The following is a 19,231-nucleotide window of genomic DNA, read 5'->3' as shown; positions in this document are numbered from 1 at the left end:
TATTTTTAGTAGAGACAGGGTTTCACCATGTTGTCCAGGCTGGTCTCAAACTCCTGGCCTCAAGTGATCCACCTGCCTTGGCCTCCCAAAGTACTGGGATTACAGGTGTGAGCCACCGCGCCTGGCCACTGGGAAGACTTTGATTTCTGGTCACATCTTTTGATAATAAGGATCTGGAGCCAAAGAAGAAACAGAAACTACTTTTAAGACCTTTGGAGATCCGAGTTTAGTGGACTCTTAAGAGCCTGTATTATTTCTTGGATGACTTATCCAGCCCTTTGTAGAATCAGAACTCTCACAATTTTCTTTAAATCAAATAAAACCCAAGGGGTTAAGTGGATCTTTAAAATTATTTCCAGGTCATTCTTTCAATAAACACTTATTGGTTTATTTGTTATTATTTCAACAAACTATGTGACAGGCAAACATGAACTCATTTCTTTCTTTTTTTTTTACCTTTCAACTCCTTTTATTTATTTACCTATTTATTTTCCTTAAGCAAGTAAATCTCCTTATGGATTGTTAAGGGCCCTGTATGTATTTGCATGTAGCCAAAGATTCAGTCTCTTGCAGGAACTCTGGTTGTCAACTGGTGATCTTGCCTTTGTCTTTTCTCATAGTTCTGCCTGTGGCGCCTGTCACTAGCAGTCAAATAAGGACAATTTTACCATTCTCTCCTGCTGCTCTAATTTTTTTTTAGTGCCAGTACATGAATTTGTTATTCTTTATAATTCCCTTTGAAGTTGGAAATCCAAGGGGAATCTAAAACCGACCAGATGTTTCTGCTGCTGGAAAGGAAAGAGAGTAAGGATTAAGTTTAACAAAAACTTGGTCTCCAGAAAAAAAAAAAAAAAAATCATTTCAGCTGGAAATCATCTTTAAATGCATTCGTTTGCTACATATCTGTTAGTTAATTTACATTTACTGGTCCTTTGTAGGCAATATCCTCTATCAATGTACTCTGGGGAAAAATCATACATTTTGTTAACAAATAGACCCATGTTGTGGTTTGCTCAGGCCCATTTCCCTTATGGAGTTTTAGTTCTATTACTCTGCGTATTTTTCTCACATGCCTTACACTGAAGTTATTCTGTTGCTCTTGTTGTTGTTGTTGTTATTGCTGTTGTTGTTGTTGAAGGTTCACTATCATATTACATAAAGTTTGGAGGCCATTTTAGCAAACTGATCCAAGAGGGTGAGGTCAATACAGCCTGCGGTTAGGGAGGGAAGGAAGGAAGTTCTGCCAAACTGCTTAGCCTTTATGGAGAACTTCATTCTCGTTAGAGATACGTAGATCAAAACAAGAACAAGAGTGATGAAGGCCTTCAGGGGGGAATAAAGAGAAAGTCTTGTGGTTTTTCAAGGATTCAGATGACGTTGCCGACAGTGTGAATAAACAGGTTGGGAAATGAAAAATGATAGAGAAAGGTATATTAGAAAACAAAAGAGAAACGGGCATATGTGAGACACATTTACAGGACCTCTCAGAATGGGTGCCCAAGGCTTCAGACCCCAATACACAAAGGGAAGAGTAATTAAAAAATAAAATTAGAGAAGAGTCTTAAAAATCAATCAGAATGTTTTGGTGGTTTGCTTAATACTTCACAAAACCATTGGATTGAAGAAATGGATATTTTATTTGCTTGTTTCCTGCACAGCATCTCTCATACTATCCTCCTCAGTTGTTCTCTGGACTTCCTAGGCTTCCCTAGGTTTTCAGAAGGACACCAAATTCTGTGAGTAACTGCTTCTCACTCCTTACCTTGCTCAGTGGATTAAACATTTGGAAACATTTCCCACACCTCACCATCACAAGGGATGAATACTCACCACTCAGAGTTTCTATTACCCTACCCTATCTTATTTTTAAATAGAAAGTCTGAGTCCTCAGTAATTATATTAAGCTCCTTAAGCTGCACATATCAATCGCATATACCATTTTAAGCATTTTCCAGTCTTTTTAAAGAGAGAGTAGAGGAAAAGACAGAGAGAAATCACTTAGCAGCTGATTCACTTATTTTAAGCAGCTTTCTTCATTTTAAAATATAAAAAATTCAGGTCCTGGAACACTGGGTGATTTGAATGTTCCATAAAGATTTGAAAAAAGATTTTTTTTTAAATTCTATGTTCTACATTCAGGGACCTGGATTTTCAGTTTAGTCCTTAAAAAAACAGGTTGGTGAAGTAAAGGAGTTTTCAATCTAAACACTTTTTCTTCTTCCTTTTCATTTATTTATTATTATTATTACTATTCTCTTTTGTCAAAGCATATGGTATGAAAAGCATTTATGTTGGTCTCACTACTGACAGAGCTTAACCTAATAATCCAAGACTTGGAACTTGGTGTTTCAATAAAGGAAACACTGTTTGAGGTATTTTCCATTCAAACCAGCATCAAAAGTTTTTAATTAACACCATCAGAAATTAATGGACTGAATGAATGCAAGACAGCGTTCCTACATACCCCTTTACTAGGAACAAGACAGCAAGTGGGATCCATTGTGTATGTTTGTATTTTATAATGTATTTTTATTTACTTATTGAAGCAGAGTCCCAGCTGCACATTGCGTAGCAGAGCTACAAGAGTGAAACCTGCCGAGGGCTGCTTCACTCCAGCAGTTTCATTTTGCTCACTGATTGTTGTCCTGAGTTCTTTGTGATTGTAATTGGTTAGAAAGTTTGAAATTAGCAAGTCCTTGTCAGCTCATGAAAGCTCTGAAATCATGAGGCTTGATACAGCTATCAAGCCTGCTGATGCCTAATCACTTTTCGGGCTAAGAACCTCCAGAGCAGTGAACATTCTCAGTCCCCAGGCTTTACCTCAATCACCAATTCACCACCCTCTGGAGCTCCTTGTCCTGGATGGTGGCTTTGTTTGGGGCCCTTTCTTTTCCATCACTGAAGCCTATAGCGGGATGAACAGATTTTGGACTGACTAATGGGGATGGGGGTTGTTAGGAAATGAGAGCAAATGGGAAAACAGAATGATGTAGGGGATCAAGGGAATAGGGAGGAAGGAAAAGGAGTAGAAAGAGCATAAAAGAAAAAGGAAGCGGGATATAAGATGGAAAGAGCTTTGTAAATATTGACATTTAGATTCTGTGCAACTGGATTTGATATCTCAGGATAGAACTCACTGATAGAGCCTAAATGGTCCCCAGGGCTCTTTATTTTTTCAGACCTTTTTTTAAAGGCTTGCCCACTCATTGTCGAAGGGAAGACATGTGTGTTCATATAACCTGCTTACCCTGCCACCACCCCATTTCTGAGGACCAGGAATACAATATTTTCCTTTATACATTACATTAGAGGAATGAGGGGTTTATCAGCTCCTCTCCTGTAACCATAAAAGTATCCATTGTTTATCTTTATGCTCTGAGTCCCCAAACCAATTTTCTCCAGAAAACTCTTTCACAGCTTGGCAAATTTTTAAGTGACCCCACCTTTATCTTTGTAGCAATGCAGGAGCTGCTCAGGCAGGGTTAACTAAAGTAAATAGATATGGTCAGCAATGATGAAATGTTTACAAATGCTTAAAGGTCTTAATAACTTTCTGTATATCTAACTCATTTATGTTCAAAGACCTCAAGCTTCATACATTTAGGTGCAACTCTTAACCTGTCCCAATTTCTCCTATATTTTAATAAAAACAAAAATAAATACAAACCAGATGCAAAAACACCACCACAAATCTTAATGCCACAAATTCAGAACGTCAGAAAAATTTTCAATAGGTCCCATTACGGCAAAATGCTGCAAAAATGCGTCAGCATTTTGGGAAAAGCTCCCTAAAGTCGTTCAACCATTTCTTCCCTGAAATATGGGAAGATGAATACATATTAGACTCCTAGAAGAAAATAATTGGTGAATGAGTGTCAGGATTTTCATAAGCACTGCTAAAAATCTGATCTTGCCATCATAGCAAGAGAATCAGTTAAGCCTATTAACAACACGTCATTTTTCTTAGCTGGACAGTGTAGGATTTACTGTCCCAAAGTTTGACTTCATGCAGGAGTCAGAGGAGACACCTTGTTTGGAATATAATTTAATAAAGAAGATGCAGCCTAACCTTCCCCAGACAATAAAGGATGCAATATCAGACTACACAGTATATTATACACCACCACCCCCCACCCCAAGTCTTTACAGGCTTCTGTGGCAGATATGGCTGTCAAAATCCTGTCACGGTCCCTCAGAGATGTCAGGCAGTACTGTCATGGTCCCTTCAGCTGCACCTGAAGCCGTTCTCTACTAACCCAGACTCCCACCTCAAATATGCTCCCACCTCAAATATGCTTTTCCTTCTGCCCCAGGACCTTTTCCAATGCTGGGAGATCTCAAAAAATCTAGGATGGGGAGAGTGGGGCTTACAGAAGTGGAACTTAATGCTCTGGGGAAACTCTCAACTAAAGGAGGAATAGAGCTGGAAATAGAGATGTTCCAGCCTCTATTTCTTTCTAATGTCTACCTCTGGAGCCATTTTGTATAAATCTCAGAGATCCTGGCCAATCCTTATTACTGTCAATGCTTATTATTGTCTTACCCTTTGAGATTACCTTCTAAGTTACTGCCTGTACTGAAGCCTTTGGAGAGAACCTAAAATGAGCCAGGTACTCAGGTTGGTTGGTTTGTATTAATCAATTTGCAGCAACTTCTTCTCTACTGTTGACTGCCCCCCATGGATTATTGTCCATTCATAGCCTGATTCCCACCTTCCAAGAGACAGATTAATAAGGCTCCACAACACAAATGACAATGGAATGGAAAGTTCGGAACTCTCTTTCTGTACCTCAGTGTCTAAGACATGGATATGTAAAGATTTTTTCTGGGGTATGGTGACCAAGATGATCACCTTAACATCATAAGCCTACTCCTTTTTAACCAAAATGTCCCAGTCTGGACTGAAGAAACTAAAGGATGAGGAATAGTCCAGGAAAAGGTACCCTAATTTTCCAAGTAGTTTACTTTGGCTCCAGGTAAATACAAAAAGACATGATATTCCATGTTATCTATATTTATCTCTGAAAAAAAATTCCTTCTTTTAGAAAAGTTTATCAAACGTTTAATCTAGGAAGATAAACTATTGACAACTACAGAATTTGTTCCCACAGAAAATACCTAAAGTCTCTGCTCATTTCATGTTTACTAATATTTCATTAGTCAAAGCAAGTCACTTAACCAAGCTCAAAGCCAAGAGACAGAAATATATATCCCATCTCCCACATTAACACATACTCTACTGAGAGTTACATTAAAGTCATATGGTAAAGTTTATGGATGTAAAGTTCTATTATAGAGAGGGAGTGAAGAATTAGAGAAAGTAATCCAGTCTATCACATATATTATTAGTTTGGACTCAGAAACAAATGGCTTGAATAAACAACTTAAGAAGCCTGATGAGGTATAAGGGACTTTTGTGTTAGTGATTGATACCACATTTACAATCACAGTCTCTCTAATCACCTTCAGGGGTTTTCATCATAGATTACTTTTGAATTCATCAATTATGGTAAGCACTGAATAGAAAACAAGGGTCAGATAAAACACAGTAGGTTAGAGATGAAGAGTGCGAATTCTATTCCAGCTCTATCACTGAGGGTGAAATCTCACACATTTCTACTGATTTTTCCCCCCTCAGTATTATGATCTCAAAAAAGGAGTACTACTCTTCTTTTTTATTTTTTCTTAGTATAGAAAGCATACAAAAGGCAGTGTAGAATTCTGTGTGTAGCATAAATTACAAGAGGACAATTAAAATCCCCACAGTCGTCTAGAAGTAATTTGTTGTCAAACTTTGGGGATATACTTTTCTAATCATTTTTTTTTCCTGTGCATATATGCCCTTTTTGTTTTTGGTAAAACACTGTGAACACTGTTTCTACTTTTGTCTCTTACATCTGTGTTGTGAGTAACATTCTATGCCTTTAAATAATCTTCAGTGTCATTTTAGTGAAGATTTATTCCACATTCACCATCCTTTTTTTGTGAAATTTAAATCAGATGTCATAAAGTCTTTAAAAAGCAGAATTACTTTGAAAATAAAGCTATTATTATTATAGAATTTTAGAGATTGAAGAAAAAAAAGAAACTGACTAACATTTAATGAAGACCTATCTGTGCCATGCCATGTGCTTAGAACTTTGTTTAAGCCATTTCATTTAATAACCTTTCAACCTAATGAAGCAACATAGCATGATGGTTAAACTCTGTGGGCTATAGGCTGTCAAGTTCAGCTGCACAGCAGCTACCTAGCTTTATGACTTTTCAAACGTTTATCTTCTTTTTGGCTTAGTTTCTCTGTTACAAAGTGGCAATAATAATAATAGCACTCACCTCCAAAAGATTGTTGTAGGATTACATGATTGGATAGGTTCAAAATGTTAGGAACAGTAGTATTCAATAAACATAGTTATTATTTGCTATCTTTCCCACTACTCCATAAACCCTTCTATTAAAATACAAATCCACATTGATTTTAACTGCTTTGGTGTAGAAGTGGATTCTAAGAAGAGGCAATGTAAAATAAATGGAAAAGCCAAGGGTTTTATGTTTTTTAATCCTGGCTCCCAGCCTTCTAATAATTTTGCCTCTGGGAATTTAGTTAAGATTTACAGGCTGGGCATGGTGGCTCACGCCTGTAATCCCAGCACTTTGGGAGGCCGAGGCAGGTGAATCACCTGAAGTCAGGAGTTTGAGACCAGCCTGGCCAACATGGCAAAACCCCGACTCTACTAACAATACAAAAATTAACGGGGCATGGTGGCACACACCTAATAGTTCCAGCTACTTTGGAGGCTAAGGCAGAAGGATCGCATAAACCCAGGAGATGGAGGTTGCAGTGAGCCAAGATCGCACCACTGCACTGCAGTCTGGGTTATGGAGTGAGACTCTGTCTCAAAAAAAAAAAAAAAAAATTATACGCTCAGTTATGTTTTCATTTAAAATGGGTAAATACTAACAATCTAAGGGTTTTTAAATGATAATTTAAATGAGATAATATATGTTTAGAGTCTACTATCTTGCCTAAACAAGAAATGGCTTTGTAAATGTTAGTCTGTCTTCTCTTGTATTGCCATTAAATTGTTGTATTTGTTTTAACAATTAGTATCTCTGGGCAAGTAAATTTATATACTTTTACCATTACCACAGGCACTCATGCATTAGTGTGAGACAGTCAATAAATACCTAAAGACTGTGTGGAGGCAGTGCTGCTAAGTTGTAAGCTGGTATATTTCTTGGCTTTCTGCAGTTTATCACCAGTTTTCCCTGACTCTAGCATGATCTGTACCCTGCAGATGTCCCCACTGTTTTTTGATTCAGTAACAATAATTGTCAAACAATAGATTTCTCTTTTGTGTCTAGTTGATGTGTAAAGGTTTTTATTCAAATTAACAGAAAACATTTTCATAAAGCAGCTTTTAATTTCTTCAATGAGCATACAAGATTACTAAATGAAACAGCCAGGAGAGAATGATTGAGTGAATGACTCTATCTTATTTATCTAATAGTTACTGAGCACTGGTTATGACATTGTAGCATTTGGACATAATTACTTGGCCAAGTATATCAATGCAGTGTGCTTCTTTTTTTTGTCTGTAAAACTTAGACAAGAGTCAAGGTCAATGCCCTCAGGCTGTTAACTGTTTAGATTCTAGAAAGAAACTTGGAGATAAATAGCTTCAATATAAAATAGAGCGAAATAGATACTGTTATAGAAGAATAGGCACGGCACTGTGGTTAATTCTTTTTTTTATTTTATCACATCTTTTTAAAAAAATTTTTTTAAGTTGTACTTTAAGTTCTGGGGTACATGTGCCGAACATACAGGTTTATTACATAGGTATACACATGCCATGGTGGTTTGCTGCACCCATCAACCCATCATCTACATTAGGTATTTGTCCTCATGCTATCCCTCCCCTAGCCCTAGACCCCCAGATAGGCCCCGGTGTGTAATGTTCCCCTCGCTGTGTTCATGTATTCTCATTGTTCAGCTCCCATTTATGAGTGAAAACATGCGGTGTTTGGTCTTCTGTTCCTGTGTTAGTTTGCTGAGAATGATGGTTTCCAGCGTCATCCACGTCCCTGCAAAGGACATGATGCCATCCTTTTTTATGGCTGCATAGTATTCCATGGTGTATGTGTGCCACATTTTCTTTATCCAGTCTATCATTGATGGGCATTTGGGTCGGTTCCAAGTTTTTGCCATTTTGAATAGTGCTGCAATAAACATACGTGTGCTTGTGTCTTTATAGTAGAATGATTTATAATTCTTTTGGGTATATACCCAGTAATGGGATTGCTGGATCAAATGGTATTTCTGATTCTAGACCCTTGAGGAATCACCACACTATCTTCCACAATCGTTGAACTATATTTACACTTCCACAAACAGTGTAAAAGCATTCCGATTTCTCCCCATCCTTTCCAGCATCTGTTGTTTCCTGACTTTTTAATGATCACCATTCTAACTGGCGTGAGATAGTATCTCGTTGTGATTTTGATTTGCATTTCTCTATTGACCAGTGATGATGAGGTTTTTTTATATGTTTTTTGGCCACATAAATATCTTCTTTTGAGAAGTGTCTGTTCATATCTTTGCCCACTTTTTGATAGGGTTATTTGTTTTATTCTTGTAAATTTGTTTAAGTTCCTTGTAGATTCTAGGTATTAGCCCTTTGTCAAATGGATAGATTGCAAAAATTTTCTCCCATTTTGTAGGTTGCCTGTTTACTCTGATGATAGTTTATTTTGCTGTGCAGGAGCTCTTTAGTTTAATCAGATCCCATTTGTCAATTTTGGGTTTTTGTTGCCATTGCCTTTGGTGTTTTAGTCATGAAGTCTTTGCCCATGCCTGTGTCCTGAATGGTATTGCCTAGGTTTTCTTCTAGGGTTTTTATGGTTTTAGGTCTTACGTTTAGGTCTTTAATCCATCTTGAGTTAATTTTTGTATAAGGTGTAAGGAAGGGTCCAGTTTCAGTTTTCTGCATATGACTAGCCAGTTTTCCCAACACCACCTGTGAGACAAAGATTATGATACCTGTCTTGCAGGGCTTGTTCATATTAAGCACCTAGGACCTTGCCTCAATGCATGATATGCCCTCAGCTCATGGCAGTTACAATTATAATCACTTTATTTTCTCACCTCTGTTCTCTCTTACTAGTCCCATCTTCCCTAAACTTTACTACTTTTCAGATCACATTTGTTGTTCTTTGCATTTTTGTTGTCTATTATAAGGCCTAGCACATAATAGATGGACTAGAAATGTATCTTTAATGAAATAATAAATTATACTAACTTTCTGAGGTCATTCTTATGCTCATGCTTTCTAGATAAATACAATATACCTTTCTTTGGCATTACATTTTAAGTAATTCTACATACTTGAACCATTTAATGACCAAATTTCAGGAATTTTCTTTCATTGAAAGTCTCCTTTTTGAAATTATCAGCTTAATACAACTTAAAGTCATACGTAAGATGCAATGATTCTGCGACGTATACATGAAAACTACTGACTTTGAAGTTACTCACTTCAAATCTTTAGATATATATTGTTCAAAAGCACAGTCAAAATGGTACCTATATCTTCAGTGTGGAGGTGAAGGCAGTATTAACAATATCCTGCAGTTGACTGAAGAGTTGGTTACAGCAAAACTCTCCATTGCCCTTAAATTTTCTCTCTCCTTAATACAGTAGAATCAATTTTAAGTGCATTTTATGTGTGCATTTTAAAACTCTTTTTTTTAAAAAAAAAGAATAGAAATGGTTTTCAGAGTGATGCTGATATTGGTTGATGATGCCAAGGCACCAATGGAGAGAGTATTTTTTAAATTGAATATGTTTTTATTTTCTTGTTTGTTGATTTTTAAAGTGAATCCAAATGTGAAGAGGAAAAAAATCAAATTCTGCCAATTTGAAAAGAACAAAACCAGCTAAAACCTGCTTTTAAAATTTCTAAGCTATTATCAGAATACTACAGACAAAAGATTGCATATGAAAGTTTTTTTTATAAAGAATCAGATTGCTTTGCTTTTCTTTAGTCATTTCAAAAGTCTTTGTCAGGTATGAAAAAGAAATATACTCAAAATGAAGAGTAAATATAATTAAAATGGTTCCTTGCCTTAACATATAAGCTTCTTATGGGCAAAAATCTGTGTAAGGTTAATACTGTAAAACTTTGATTTAAAAGAAGAAATAAGAAAGAGTAGTCAGAGAGAGGAAGGGGAGAGGAAGAAGTTTGATTTTTATAAGAGTAAACATAGAAAATGATAGTAAATGAAATGACATGAAATCATTAACTGCTTTTAATGAGACAGTTTTAGACCCACAATGTGTATATATATATATATATATATATATATATATATATATATTTTTTTTTTTTTCAAATTTCCAGTATTTGGCATGTACCTGACACACAGTCATTTCTTTTCAATAGTTAACAGAAGGAATGATATTGTCTGGGCCAGCAGCCCCCAGCGTTTTTGCCACCAGGGACCGGTTTCATGGAAGACAATGTTTCCATGAACTAGAGGGGCAGGGATGTTTTCAGGATGAAACTGTTCCACCTCAGATCATCAGGCATTAGATTCTTGTAAGGAGTGTGCAGACTCAATCCCTCACATACACAGTTCACAGTAGGGTTTGTGCTCCGATGAGAATCTAATGCTACTGCTGATCTGACAGGAGGCAGAGCTCAGGCAGTAATGCTTGCTCGTCCACTGTTCATCTCCTCCTGTACAGCTAAGTTCCTAACAGGTACCAGTGTCTGAAGCCTGGGGACTGGCGGCGGCTGGTCAAGGCCACATTAGTTTGTTGTAAGTGCAAGGTTTCTGGTAACAGAAATAAATAATTCAATTGATTCATCATCAAGACCAAATATATATACTAAAGATCTACCTTAAATTCATTCTTTAGCAGGTAGTATGGCATTGTGGTTAAGAATTTACATTTGTGAACATTTACCAGCTGATGACCGAGGTGAGCTTCTGTTTCCTCCTGTATAAACTTGAGATTATAAAAATCCCCTAGTTGGCTGGGCACAGTGGCTCACGCCTGTAATCCCAGCACTTTGGGAGACCGAGGCAGGCATCAGGTCGGGAGATCAAGACCATCCTGGCCAACAGGGTGAAACCCCGTCTCTACTAAAGATACAAAAATTAGCTGGGCATGGTGTCACACACCTGTAATCCCAGCTACTCAGGAGGCTGAGGCAGGAGAATCGCTTGAACCAGGGAGTCGGACATTGCAGTGAGCCAAGATCATGCCACTGCATTCCAGCCTGGCAACAGAGTGACACTCCAGCTCCAAAAAAGAAAAAAAAGAAAATCCCCTAGTTCAGAGGCTTAGAGGGAGAATGAGATAATGCCATAATGCACTTGTCCACTGAGTGAGTTCTCACTAAATTTTAGACATTAGTATATTATATCATTTATAATATTATGGGTAAATATAAGTATTACCTGACAGAGTTGTTATGAACATTAATACACGTGATTTCAGTGGTACCTGGGACATCTAAGAGTTCAACATGTTGAACATTTGGGAACCCCTACACAAGACAAAAAAGATTCATATTCACAATTTTTATGAAAAACAATCTAATTGGAAAAAGGGATTCTATTTCTTAAGAGATAAAAATCAATAATAATGAACTTAATGTTTATAGAACATTGACCTTCCATTGAGCTCTAACATACATTATCTCGTTTAACCCTCACAACAAATACATGAAATTGCTTTTATTATTACTACTTTACACAGAAGGAAACTGAGGCACAGAAAAGTTAAACACTACTGATATGTGGCAGTAAACCCTCATATTAGACTCCAGAGCCTGAGTTTATAACTACTGTGTTATTCTAAACGGACGGTGTGCAAATGAATATGTAATTTGTTGAGAAGAGCAAATGAATGCTGCAAGCTGATCAATTGGGGAAGAGGATCAGGAGAAGTAAGGAAGATGGGGCCTTTAGCAACCAAAATATTCATCCTGTAACAGAGTCTTGCTTCCTAGGTTTGAATGCTGACTCCTCTACTTACTGACTGTGTGATCTTGGGCAAGTTTCTAATCTCTCTGTGCCTCTATTTCCTCACCAATAAAATTGGAGTAATAACAGTACTCTCTGGTAGAGTTGTTGTGAAGATTTAGCGAGTTAATACACATGATTACAATGGCACCTAGTATATCTAAGAGTTAAATAAATGTTAGCTGATATTAATATTATCGTTATTGTTACTGCTGTTGTTATTGGTGACTGAAATACTCTGAATTTGTTTCTTTCTTATTGAGTTAGCATCTAGAATTTTAAGCAAAGTGAATATGTGAAAGGTGTGGGTCATTAGAACACTAAAGTGCAGTTTTTCTACTGTCAGCCCGAGAACTTTGCTGTAGTTTAATATGATGGGAAAAGAAAATATACAATTCAGAGCGTTCCATTGTATATTTAGGTGAAAGAAATTCAGTAACAGAATATGTGTAGTAGCCTCATATGATTTCTTTCTCTTTATGCCCACCCATTGATTTTTCTGTTAGCCTCCTTAAGAAAACAGTAATGTCAAGTAAAATATAATTGTGATTTTACTTCTTCTGAATACATAAATAAATATTGTTTTTAAAGATATACACACAAAAACTTTAAAACAGAATATTGGAATGCTAACCCTACAGCTCGCATTGTCACATTTAGTCCATTCCACAAATGGAATGGTAATGTGCTTAGTAGCTAAGTATGTAGAAGCCCCCCCACCCCCTGCCCAGCAAAAAACAGTACAGTAACCTTATCCATGAGAAAAATATGATAATATTCATTGACAGGGGAACTACAAGGAGCAATTTTCCCAAGCTGTGTCTTTCAGACAATGCTGTCAGTTTTTCCACTTTGATGAGTACAGCTGGGGTTGTGATGCAAGGACAAGAAATTACAGTGTGGCTAGAAGACCAGGGCATTGGCTATGCTGTTAGCTATACAGCAAATAAAATAAAACTAAAAATTAAAAATATTGTGTATATAGGAAAGATAGATTTTTAAAATGTTTGTAATAGAGATTATTTTGGGCAGCACTTGCCTCGATTTGCTCTCTACTAGTGACCTCAGCAAAAGCAGTTTATAGGATACCTTTTCTTCTGTTTTTTTCCAGAGACCCTTTGAAGGCAGAAAGCTATACCAGAACACCCATATTTTTGACTTGTGTGTGTTTGTGTGTGTTTATGTATATATATATTTAAACAAATACCACATTTGAAATGTTTTTCAGTGTTGTGTGTTATGTACCCAAGGCCAGTTTTATCTGAATCAAAAGATATTTCTAATATTAATATTTACTACTTCATGCAAAGAAAATCAGTTACAACTCGGTATCTTTGATTTTTTACTTCATTCATTCATTTATTCATCACCCTCCCACATAGACAGGTTAAAGCTTAATTTCACATTTTACAAAATAATTTGAGTTGTACTGATTGACTTTATTTTCTAGTACTCATTCATCGTAGTTTACATGTGTTCTTACTAAATGGAAATCTTTGAGGCTACAAGTTAATAATTAAAAATAGAGCAAGGTACCACATGCTCATTCCTCCCCTTGTTTTCTTTTCTTTGATTTTCAAAATACTCATCTGCAAACTTTATTGCATGTAAGTACAGTACCTCTTTACATATGCACCACAACTATTTTGTATGAGCTATAAAACAACTAGAATTAAAACTTGTCCAAGGCCCCAAAGCCTGTTCTTCACAAAGGAACCTTTCTTGCCCGATTGTTAGAAAGTGTTTTGAATGATGCATAACTAAGTAGAGTAACTAAACAATTGCTTTTGAGCATCTGGAGCTTGCCCATTAAGATTTCTATAGCCCTTTATTTTCCTTTCTATGGTTTAAGAAGTGATTCACATTCAATATATGAAAGTTCTGGGTTCAGCCCCTTGAGCTTTTGGTAGAAGAATCTTCATGAATCTAATAAATAAATAAAACAAATAATGTAAGAGCTGAAGACAGTTGAGCTCAAGTGAGTTTGTGTACCAGAGCATTTTCTTCCTGGGAAGAAAAGATATCTTCTATATATTTTGGTTTCCTAAATTTAGATCTAGAAATACACCATTGTTTTCTTAGAGTGTATTCTTAGGGTGTGTATATGGGGAGTCAGATTGTAAACAACCGATTCAAAATTTACCTGGAACTTCATAGAATAATATCAATACTTTTTAGGTAGAAAAACCATTACCTACAAATAGGGGATACATTATGAACGTATTTCAACTAAGCAAAAGCATAGTCAAGTGCCTTCATAATGCTAAATTTTAGATGTTGCACTGATGAGATATTTTCCCTACAAATAAAAGACCAAAGTGTACAAAACCTCAGGACATGTGGCTGAGTTAGAATTACAATGCAGCTGTCATTTTTGCATTTTCTGGCTTTCATGAATCATTACTAGTGATCCTCTGTCATTTAAATCAGTTGAGAACATGGATTTATCTTAATTTTCACCCTTTGTTTCCCTTTTTTGTGATAACAGTTATGAGATATGATGATGTAAAGTGTTTCTACTTATAATGGTTTCAGCCTCGTCCCTTGGCAGCCTAAATCTTCTGGCTAATTCACTGATCAGTTAAATAGTCAAGGTTATTATTATTATAATAATTATTTTACATTTATATAGCACTTTCCTCCAAGGGGCTCAGGGCATTTTACACACAGTAAATTACCAAATAGGAATTAATCCTTATATCACCCTGTGGGGTAGGTACAGTCACATAAATGAAATTCTACAGTACTGCCTGTGTCACAGCGCTGAGCTCTACCCCAACCCCCAGTGAACCTGCCCTGCCTACCTGAAGATAAAGAAGAATGCTGTTGGCATGGCAGAGAAAAGCTGGAAGAAAGGTCTTGGGAAAATGGCCCTAGTCCTTACTTTGGTGCTTTGGGCTATCTGGAAAATGATACTATTGAGAGCAGCTAAGCATGTCTTGATATGCAATCTACAGAAAAGTTTCACCTATATGGTTTTATTTAATCCTGACACAAGACAAGGTGGGATGTGGTTCTCAAACTTTTGTGTGTATAGAAATCACTTGGGAGTGAGTTTAAAATTCAGATTCCAAGACTTTCTAGCTCATGTAGATTCTAATGTAATAAGTCAAGAAGGGGCCATTGACATCTGAATTTTTACCTCAGTTGATTTTGAGTCACGTGATGCTTACCCATATTTTGTGAAACTTGAGATGATTAAGGAAGAATTATTAGTCCCAATCTACATATCAGAAAATGATGGCTCAAGCAGGTAACGTGTCACAGTATTTGGCAGAGGCTGGACTATAAAACCAAGTTTTGAAATTCCAAAACTCATACTCTTTTAATTACGCTAGAATGCTTCCAGGAAAGGGAAAGCAGAGAAGCCAATACAACAGGATTTAAATGGAAAGGAGAGAACAGTTAGATATGCATGTGAGACACTTTACAGTAAGGTAGGCTGGCGTGTACTGGCCCTCTTGGAACCTCGAGTTGATTTGTGCTGCCTGGATGGAGAAGACCATCATCTTTTGGGCAGGGCTGGACTGTTCCTTGGCAGCTTGTTCCTTGGTTTCAGAACTACCTTGTTCCCTGTAGCCAACAAGTCAGTCAACTAACTCTAATCCAGCAAGTACCTGATGGATTTGCAATGTTTAATTTTTCATCCTGCCCACAAAATGAGTCTCCTCCTTAATAGATGCTGCCACCAAAATAAAAGCTGGATTTTGCCAGGAAACCAAGAAAAGCTCTTTTAATAAGCTTCCTGTTTACGTGAGTGGGCCCTTTATGGGATGGGATGGGTTTTACGTTTTTTATTTGAAACATTCTTACTCCATTTCTAAAAGAGAAAAAAAATTAACAGGAAGTGGTTATGAACAATTTGACTATTATTTTTCAATTTCATATTCCATTTGGGGTAATTTCATTCGTTTCTTTCTTGAATTAATTTTTATTCAGTTTTCTTCAAAAACTGGGACAAGGCATTATAGGAAAAAGTGTAGACAGACATACTGCATCCAAAGTTTTTATTCTGTTCTGAACTTCTTACTCAGAAGTGTGAGAATTCCATGGTGGAGTTTAGAGGCGCTTGTGGGATTTATTTGGGGTTTTCAGAAACCAGAGAAACAGACACGTGGTGTTACTGGTGGTAAAAATTCCCACACTCTGTGTAAACTCACCACACTTTTCAGTAGGTACTACTGTAAATGGTATTGAGAGACTTTGCATGCCCTTCCTTTTCTCAAATGCATGGACTCTTTAGGTATGGAGAATAATTATTGCTGTTTTAGTGAAACATTTTGTGAGTCTCTCTAAGATATCTTTTCATTCTTGGAAATTATCTTCTGCCTCTGAATTTTTCATCTTTTCTTTAACACTCTGGTTATTCCCAGTCACTGAACAGACCGATCTTATTTAAAAGGGTCTAATGACCTTTTAACAGTGAGGTAAAAAAAAAAAATGGCATTTATTTATGGGCAGGGAAGGGGGGGGCAACAACAATAAGAGAGATACATTTGGAAAATATAATTGATACGATGTCCTTGTAAAAGCACATTTTGTATCTTTCTCAGCATCAGCCTTTTAGAACTATCAGTTTGGATCCCTTCAAGATTATTTTATACCTAGGCTAGATCAAGATTTTACCAGAAGCTTAAACTATTTGGGGGGTCCTCTTGAAGAAAAAGAATACAAAATTATGATTACAAAGTTAAGTACAGGACCTTGGAAGGGGGGCTGCACAAGTGAAGGTCCCTAAGGTTTAAGCTCCATTAAATATGCAGTAAATCTGCCTCTGCCGATCCCCTTTTTGGGCTTTACAAAAGCACTGTTAATAAATATTACCATTTCATATAACAACAAGATTACTTACAGATAATACCCTACTTTAAATGTCTAGTCTTTAGGTTAAAAATAATAAAACATGGTAAAAGTAATGCACCGCCTACTTACAAACAATCTAACTAACTGATTCCATGTAGCATTCCTCTCCATTTATTCAGGCTAACCCTAACATAATGTAGGTCAACAAATACCATTAGAGCAGACATCTCTGCATGTAGCCTGGTATTTCAAGCAATACTTGAGACAATAAACTCCAGGGCAGCAAAAAATGTCAACAGTTCCCTCAAGTTCTTTGTAATGGGATTATAGCTGTGTAATGAAACTAATATCAGAGACTAGAGTAGGCTGCATTTGACCCATTGTCTCTTTTCTCTGTGTTGGAAAGATGTAAGACACATGGCTGCCCCACAGCATTTTGCTTCTGCCACCCATTTTTACACTTACTTATACTGTTTCTTATTGTTCTTCAGTTATTTTAAGAGGGTTTATGTTTTTCTCTAGAGCAAGATAGTAAGCATTTTGAGAACAGAAATTAGATTTTTTTCCCCAAATATTTTACAGTACCAGAACATTCCTGCTTTCTACCTTTTATTTTTCTCCTTTTTAAAAACTTCTCCCTGCACCTTGTTCTAGAAATAAATTTTAGTGGTGGTCTCTTGGTAGGAGGCACTTGGCAGTTTTTAACTGAACTTCTGTGAAAACCTAAAACTATCTCTACCTTCTCTATCTCCATCTCCCTGATCCTAGAACTTCCCTTAAGGTAGAAACAGGCAAGTGTTTTGAAGCTAAATCTAGAAATTTAAATGGAGAAAAGGAGGGTGAAAGATATTGCCAACTCAGAAATTACTGAGCTTTCATTCTTTGTGAGGCTAACCCAGTTATTCCACCTGTTATTTCCTCCTCAGTAAGATGTGATTCCCTAGTATCTGCCTAGGAAGCAAATTTTGGGGGTTCTAAGTGTAAAGAAATAAAGCCAACTTTTGTGAAGCCCTGAGTACAGTTTAGTGCTTGCTACCACTAACCAAAGTAGAATTCAAACACAAGAAGGTAATTGCAGAGATGAGTAAATCTGTACAACTTCACTTTGGTAGTATCCAAATGCTCTTATGAATGTCAACTTCAGGCATCCTCTTTCATTAGAAAAATACGTGTTGTCTTTGACAGGGAAAACCTTAAAAAAATAAAATGTCACATATTTGAATTTTAGCTATATTCATAATAATTCTCACAAACTTTTCTCAGAAAAAATTTTCTTGATTTTCAAATTTCCTTTATATTTGTTCTTCCTTTCATATATAATTGACATTCTTTAACAGTTGAGAAGTGCTAGGTTAAATGTTTGCAGAATAATTGTGGCTTATTTAGAAAATAAATTTTACTCTACCTTAGGGCTTATGTTGTGCTAAAAATGACTCATACAGAAATGGTTCTGCAACTCTTAGCTTTAGCCTGATTTGTCTTCAGAGAGGAGTTGTATTAGAAATGTGGTGCTATGTTCCGCACAAATGAATGTTTGCGGTACATATGGAAAATACTATGCACAGAAAAAAAACTGGTCCTAGAAAAAATAACTTTGCAGAACTCATTTGGGCTAGTTTTTTTTTAAATGTGTTCACTGCTTTTATAAACCATTTCAGAATGTCTCTGTAACAGGATAATGTTGCATAGTCGATGACTTCATATTTTTATACCTCCTGGAATTCAAAGGGAATATTAGTCTGGTTGGTTTAGTAATCTAAAATTATTGGTTTATAATAATGGGCATAAGAAGCTTTCAAACAACTACCTGTTTTACCAGTTTTTTCCTTAGTATCGTATCCAGATTTGTCAGTTTATATATTTTTGAAGTAGTTCCCTCTAAGGTGTCTTCTTTAACTGTTAGACTATCCCATAGGCTGAGTGTCTTACGTGTTGATGTGGCTGATGGTTTAAGGCCAGTGGCTCTCAGATGTTAGTTTAGCACAGGGTTTTTCAACAGCGGCACTATGATACTTTGGAGTAGATAATTCTTTGCCGGGATGCAGGGTAGATGTCTGTTCTGTGCACTGTAGGATGTTTAGTGGTATTTCTGACCTCTCCCCATTGGAGCACCCCTCAGTTGGGATTATCAAAATTGTCTCCAGATGTTGCCAGTTCTCCCATGGTGGGGAAGGGGGTGGCAAAATTGTCCCCCAGTTAAGAACCACTGAATTGGTAGTACATATTACTGGAGTGAACCACAACTACAGTTTTGTTGTTGTTCACTTGTTTGCTTTTGTTGTTGTTGTTTATAATGGAGTATAGAAAAATCTGATCTGATCTGAAGAAAGCTGGTAGCTCTCAGCTGAGAATTTCTTCCATAGAACTATGATGTGTGTAAATGTTGAATCACATA

General features: G+C 36.5%; 1 protein-coding gene across 6 annotated transcripts in view; it reads left to right on the top strand.

The window, feature by feature from the left end:
• The window catches only part of ZBTB20 (zinc finger and BTB domain containing 20), an 838,685-nt gene that overhangs the window by 464,106 nt on the left and 355,348 nt on the right, over positions 1 to 19,231 (top strand). The window lies entirely within an intron of this gene.

Source organism: Pongo pygmaeus, chromosome 2, assembly GCF_028885625.2.
Source record: "Pongo pygmaeus isolate AG05252 chromosome 2, NHGRI_mPonPyg2-v2.0_pri, whole genome shotgun sequence".
NCBI lineage: Eukaryota > Metazoa > Chordata > Mammalia > Primates > Hominidae > Pongo > Pongo pygmaeus.
Note: the sequence above shows the minus strand (reverse complement) of the source record. Positions and strands in the feature narration are given on the sequence as shown.